Source organism: Neomonachus schauinslandi, chromosome 7 (genome assembly GCF_002201575.2).
Source record: "Neomonachus schauinslandi chromosome 7, ASM220157v2, whole genome shotgun sequence".
Classification (NCBI taxonomy): Eukaryota; Metazoa; Chordata; class Mammalia; order Carnivora; family Phocidae; genus Neomonachus; species Neomonachus schauinslandi.
Window position 1 is genome coordinate 17,486,331 of NC_058409.1, and position 7,446 is coordinate 17,493,776.

Consider the following 7,446-nt stretch of genomic DNA (forward strand, 5'->3'; position numbering starts at 1 on the left):
CATCTGCCTCTGTCCATAGCTGGGAAAAGTTCTTGGCTTTTAAGGATTAAATTGGGCCCATGTGGATAATCACACGGTGGTTATCTCTAGTTTTCTTTTCCATTGTCACAGGTCCTCTCTTCTGCCTCCTTCTTCCACTTTTCAGGACCCTTGTGATCACGTAGGGGCTCTTCAGATAATCCCAGACCATCTTCCCATCTCCCGGTCCTTAATCTTAATCACATCTGCAAATTTCCTTTTACCACAGAAGGGAACATATCCGCAGGTTCCAGGCATTAGTAATACGCGTATTCTTTTTTTTTTTTTTTAAGATTTTATTTATTTACTTGAGAGAGAGAGACAGAGATAGCATGAGCAGGGAGGAGAGAGAGAAGCAGGCTTCCTGTTGAGCAGGGAGCCCGACGTGGGGCTCAATCCCGGGACCCGGAGATCATGACCTGAGCCAAAGGCAGACGCTTAACCAGCTGAGCCACCCAGGTGCCCCGTATGCGCACATATTTGAGAGGGCCAGACTTCTTCCTACCACAGAGATAACTAGGAGAGGGCAAGGATTAAGATGATAAGTAGAGATTGAATTCTGAGATGATTGAAAGATACCCAATGTGGATACTGGAACTCTACTTGCATTTATGTCAAAAGTTCAGGAGAGAGGTCTTGGCTAATAGGTACACATGTGGAAAGCATGGTATGTGAAACCACGATACCAGGTAAGTTCACCTAGAAAGAGAATGAGAAAGTCCAGAACCAAGCCCCAAAGCACTCTGCCATCAAGAATTGGTCGGGGGGGTGGGTGCGCAGCAAAAGACAGTAAGAGGCAATGGGTGAATTCGGAGGCAAAGCATAAAAGAGCAGGTATGTTAGAAACTAACAGAAGAAGAAAAGCATTTTAAGAAGACGTTCTTACTGTGGTAGAGAGATAGAAGAAGTCCAAGGAACGACCTTTGAACTTGGCACTAAGAAAACCATTGGTGAACTTGCCAAAAGAGGTTCCCACGGTGTCAGAGTGAACATGAAGTGAGAAAATGGAAATCTTGAGATCAGATAATGTTCTGAGGAAGTCTGGTTCTGAAAGGGAAGAGGGAACTGGAACACCATATTTGGAGGAGTTTGTAAAATCAAAGGGGAGTTCTTTGTTCGCTTGTTGTTCCGGTAAGATGGGATATACCAGCTTGGAGGTTCTCAAAGTGGGGTCCCCAGACCAGCAGCATCAGCATCAGCATCAGCATCAGCTGGGAACTTGTTAGAAATGCAAATGACTGGCTTCCATGACAGACAGGCTGGGTGAGAAGTTCTGAGGGTGAGACGTTCTGAGGGTGAGACACCCAGCCAGATGGGCTGGGTGAGAAGTTCCGAGGGTGAGACTGAGGGTGAGGTTCTGAGCCATCTGTGCTTTATTGAGCCCTTTGGGTGATTCTGACACAAAATCAGTTTTGAGACCCAATACTACAGTGGTGATGGCTATAATCTGATGAAGAAGAAAGACTGATGTTATCTAAGAAGGGGGATACTTGAAGTCTGCAAAAAGATAGGAGGGGTCCTGGTAGAAGGGTGGGACGTCAGTCAGATTTCCCCGGGACACATCCTATTTTTAAGAGGTAAGGTAAAGAAGATGGATCCAGTTGGAGGAAAGGCTGCAGATGAGTCAACAAGAAGATGAAAACAAGCCATGATCTACTATTTCTTTTTATTTAAAAAAAAAATGGGATTGGCCAATAGGCAGGTATAAAATGGAGTGTTACACGTTTGATACCCGAATTTTAGGAAGACATGACAAATGGCCAATGACATGCTCAGAAAGAAGAGAGACATGAAAATTGGGGAATAGGAGAGCTGAAGGTGGCTGTGGAGCTCAGCGGGGGCTTTCTAATGGAGGGAGTAGTGGCGAGTCTCCATATTAGGGCTTCCCTGCCCAACACTTCACCGTCTGCTTGGCTGAAGACAGAAGAAGGGTGCTAATCAAATTTGAATTTCATATAAAACTGGGGAGGCAAGTACTGTATTTGATGACATAATAGAGATTCAGAAAAATGTTGGCAAATGAGAACAATGAGCCAGAAACTGAAGATTAAAGTGAACAAGGACAACACCTATGTATTTACAGTATTTTGAAGATTGTTTCTAGTGACAATTTTGGGATGGGATAAGACTAAGAATTAGATTGACATTAGTTTGTAGGAGGAAATCCTAGGAATTTTAGTTACCTACATGTTCCAAATGAGCCAAGAAACTCAGCTTGCATTAATAAAAGTGAAGTAACCAGATCAAGAGATACTTCTACTCTTCTATAATTGTCATTTTCTACCAGGGGGTGGGGGGTGGGTATAGTACCAGAGGACTTGGAGGATGAGGGGACATCATGCATCAACATATGAATGCACTGAGAAGTCTAGAAGTCCTATTGTCGGAGGAATTCTGAAGTTACTTGAACTCCATTTAACCACAGACAAGTATTTCTTGAGCCAGACAAAGGTCTGTGCAATGGAGACAGTGTAGAAAAGTGGACAACGTCCTTATTCTGTCTCATGGTCCTTATAATCTAGTGGACAGATGAAAACAGATCAAAAACAAGAAACTAAATAAAGCAGATCATTTTAAATATGAATCATTCCCTAAACAAATTGAAGGATCACATCCTTCAATTTGTACATGATGTATCCGTAAGTCCCCACTGCTGATGGAGACAAATACCAACCCATGTCTCAACTGAGCATTCAGAACCCTGCGTGATGAGATCTGAATTTACCTTACCCTACAGTCTTTCCATTTCTATGCCCTAGTGACCTAGCCAACAAAAAGGAGACAATGAGTTCAGTTTTTACAATTCTGTTATATTCCATGTATCACTGGCCCCATGTCATAGTAAGATGACTGCAACAATCTTCCTATTCCCATTCTCATGGTTTTTGTACCGTGACTTTGACTTTCCTGTCATTAAAAAGTAGAGTTTACCTCTCTCCCCATTGAATATAGGCTTGGCTGTGAGACTCACTTTGGCCAATGGACCATTACAAATGTAAGCAGGAATTTCCAAGTGTTTCCATGTGGGTTTTCTTTCTTTTGCTTGTGGCTGCAACCCTGAGACTACTGTGTGAATAAGCCCAAGCCAGTCTGTTGGAATGGTGATAGGGAGAAGGGAAGTGCCCCTGACAGACCTGTGGGTGAGACCATCTTAGACCAGGCAGTCCCATTTAAGCCACTGTTTGACTTATCTGCATGGCTTCCCCCAGAAGAAACTGGAAGAACTGCCCAACAGAGCCTGGTCCAAACTGTTGACCCACACAGTAATAATAAGAAAAAAATAGTTTCACACCTACTAAATGTGGGGCTGCTTTGTTACACAGCAATAAATAAAGAATTGCTAGGGGTGCCTGGGTGGTTCAGTTAAGCATCTGCCTTGGGCTCAGGTCATGATCCCAGGGTCCTGGGATGGAGCCCCGCTTCATGAGACTCCTGGCTCAGCATGGGAGACGGCTTCTCCCTCTCCCTCTGTCCCTCCCTGCCCCCGTTCATCTGTGCTCTCTCTCTCCCTCAAATAAATAAAATCTTTTTTAAAAAAATAAATAATTGCTAGAAGCAGGTTCAAAGAGTTGCTCGTGACCTCACAGCAAGTCAAGTGTTGGAGCTGGGATTCCAAACCAGGTCAGCTAACTGCACTGTTTACTTGCCAGGATATATACTAATTCTCCTGAAATTGTCCTAAAAGAGCCATGACAAGGTTAAGCGATATGTGAGTGAAGAATGCATGACCACACACTTAGCAATGATCCAAACTTAGGGAAACAGTTCTCTTAGAACTGGATGTACGCAGTGCGGTTTGCTTGTTAAATTAAGCAAGGTCATAGAATGTCCTTAACCAAAAAAAATAGGTTCGTCCTAGATTTTGAAAAAAACTCTGACCCACTTTTTTTCTGCTTCTAGAAAACAAAATACCTTTGTCAGATGCCTTTTGCCATTCTTTTCCGTAGCCTCCGGACAATCCCATAGGATTTGAGCTCCAAGAGCAGAGGGACTAGGACCACTCTCCACCTCAAATCCTATGGGATTATCTGGAGGCATCCTGCCTGTGGGGGGTAGCTAAAATGGTAGCACAGAGGGGCAAGAAGAACGGGGAGCTCTGTAATAATGACAAGCATTCTGAAAATCAGAATTTGTTGCATTTGTTTATTTTTAATAGGGATAAGAAAAGCGAACTTGAAGGGATTTCAAAGGGCAGAAAAGGCAAGACGCAAACTCCATCCTGTTCCTAAAATTTCCACTGGCCCTACAGGATGTTGACGAAAGGTCATGGGAGTTATCAGCGTTCATGTCAGAGGCAGCCTCGATCCTTTTTGACAAGCCAAGGACACCATGTGTTGAGTGCAAGTGTATGGAGTGCTTAGTGCGTGCAAAGAACAGGAGGTGCTCAGACAAATGGCAATCTGTGTATGTGTGCATTGGGTGCGCCTTGACCTCTGGCTTGGGCGCAGAAAGCCTGACTCTCCAGGTGAGATTATCCCTCAGTGGGTTTCTAGAGGGTAGCCTTGTGCCTTTATGTAAACCCAGCTAGCGTGAACTAGTTTTTTACGTAATTTACGTAAAAAAGATTTACGTGAACTAGTTTTTATATCTGCACACAAAAAAAGCCTAATTAGAAGGATAAATCTATTATCCCGGAAAATCCAAAGTTATTAAAAAACTAGAGAAAGGCTCATGGTTAGACCATTAGCTGATGTGGAGCATCTGGAACATTACAACGCAGAGAAATGGGTAAGGCCTGGGGTCTGAGTCACAGACAACTAGGATTGTGTCCTAGTTACAATACCATGTGATCTTCCGACTCTGAGTCTGAAAGGAACGTAACTGTTAGGATTGTGAGTAGTCAATAATGTAATGTCTGTAAAAGGCTTGTACATTGCCTGGTCCCTTGTGGGTCCAAAATACATGTCAGGTCCTGAGTATGTTCCAATTAAAAAATAAATAAATAAACTCCATATTTATAGGTTATTTTTTGAAGAGCAGAAATTAAATACTCTCGGGGGAAGCAAATGTTAGGCTACAATGTGGATGAGCCCTGGAAATATTACGCTAAGTGAAACAAGACAGAAGGACAAATACTGTGTGATTCCACTCACATGAGGTACCTAGAAGAGGCAAATTCATAGAGACAGAAAGCAGAATAGAGGTTTCAGGGGTGGGGGAAATGGGCTGCAGGAAGGAGGGGGAGACGGTGATTAATGGGCCCAGAGTTTCAGTTGGGGGATGATGAAAAAATTCTGGAGATGGATAGCGGCAATGTTTGTGCCTTATGAAAGTACTTAAGGCCGCTAAACGGTCCGCTTCCAATTGTTAAAATGGTACATTTATGTTAGGTATATCTTGCCACAAACCAATAAAGAAAAAAGAATTCAAGCCTATCTGCATTAAGCATCGCAGAAATGCTAAGGACTCTGCAATGTGTCACTGAGGATATCAAAGACCAAAAGCCTCCCAATCTAGGAAGATAGTGTCAAGTCAGCTTGGGAGGCTAGCTTTGAATGTTAGCTACTTCTTTTTAATATCCATTCTCTTTGTCCTCATCCCCACAGCAGGTCGAAGAAGAATGGATGGATCGGAAAGGAGCTGGCTCCCCCTGTGTGCCCAGAGGTCAAGCTCTCAAAGACGCTGAACTTAACGAGTTCTCCCCCTGCCCCCGCCAGGATCCAGCCGACCCTACAGCGGAGTACACATCTGGAGAACATAAGCACCCGAGATGCACAAAAGCTACACGCAGGGGAGGGTTCGCGTTGGTGACTGGGTCAGGACTCTTGCGATTCTGGCAAGAAATCCCCCCTCAATAGGGCTTCAGCTAGAAAAGGGAATTTAGGGGCTTAGGCAATGGAGTGAGCCCTGGCTAAGTAGGAGGCTGGGCTCACCGCTCCCGTGATGTCACCAAGGACTTGGGGGCTCCCTCCCCCGTATTCTGGCCACCTCACTGCCAGCCCTCCTCTTCAGGCTCTGCAGGATGGAACCCAACAGCTCCAGGCTCACGACTCCCAGTAGCGAAACACCTAAAGCAGTGCCTGACCTCACAGCCTCACACCACCTCATCCAGGAGAGAATGGGCCTCTTTTGGTAGATCTTAGGAAGACAGGGACTTCTTTCTCCCAGAAGTGGCAGCAAACATTGCTTCACATCTCCTTGGCTCTGATTGGGTCACACGCCTATCCCTGGGCTAATTGCTGTGACGAGGGACATGGGGATGCCAAGTGGCTGAAGCCCAGGTTGTGGCCGCTCCAGGGCTCGGCTGTAGCCTAAGTGTCAATGACTCTTTCTGGAAGTGTACAGAGCCCCGCATGCCTGGCCAATCCTAACAGCAACCTGCAAATTTATCTCATCCTTTTGCCAAGGGTATTAATTCCTTGAATGCAAGGATGGTGTTACCATCTTAAATCCATTCACAGAATCTGACACAGTATGGCTCCTCAGTAAGGTCTTATTGAACGAATAAATTATTGTGGAACGCATAAACCTCGCAAAAATCGTGTTACCGAGTACTCCGTATATTACTGAGTTTTCCTGTACCTTCTTGCTACTGGATGATAACCAGTTCTTGAATGTTCAATATTAAGGGAAGGTGAGGCCAAGCATAGATGAATCCAATTTCAACCTTCTGATCTATTGGAAGGTGGTATATTTGGATCTCCCATTTGTTCTATCTAGGTTGTCCAGAAAATGGTAGTCCTTGAAATGCAAAGCTCCATGAGCAAAAACAAAGCCCTTACCTGAGTCTTGTCTCCATACTCTACATGGGAAAGAAAGCCACCAACTCTGATGGTTTTTTGGTGAGAGTTGTAGTTAGACTATAAACACTAACTTTGTGTGTATTTTTACAATTTAATTTCTCCTTTTTATGGGAATATAAAACGTATTTTTAAAAATAAATAAATCTTTAATGGAAGTGTACGATGGTGACATGGGAATTATGTAAATCTGTCACATACAATATAAGAACATATTTAAATATGCATATTATGAACATTTAAAGCTGCAATGGTTCAAAATAATATTAGCCTCTTACATGAAACATTATTCTCTAAATATGAGACCTCTAGCATCTTAAATACAGATTGCATTGTATATATATAAGCAACCAGGGGTAAAGTATCTTTAATCTAATATTTATTCTTAAAGGTTCTCTCTCTTAGAAATTACTATTCTATGTGCCAAGATTACTTTTTATTTAGATAGAGGAAAAACATAAAAATCCCTCAAGGCTCTAAATGTTTTTTTTTCTGTATGTGAAAAGTATCACACAAATCACAGAGTCTCCCATAACTGCTTCCCTAGTCTGTCTTTCCTTCCATTTCTACCCTCTCCCCTGGACACTCGCGTTTTTCCCTGTGCCTAAAATAACCACATAGAAGTTAATGACCCCAAACCAGTGTATCCAGTTCTACCATCGCTCATCAGTGCCATATTATGTCCAAC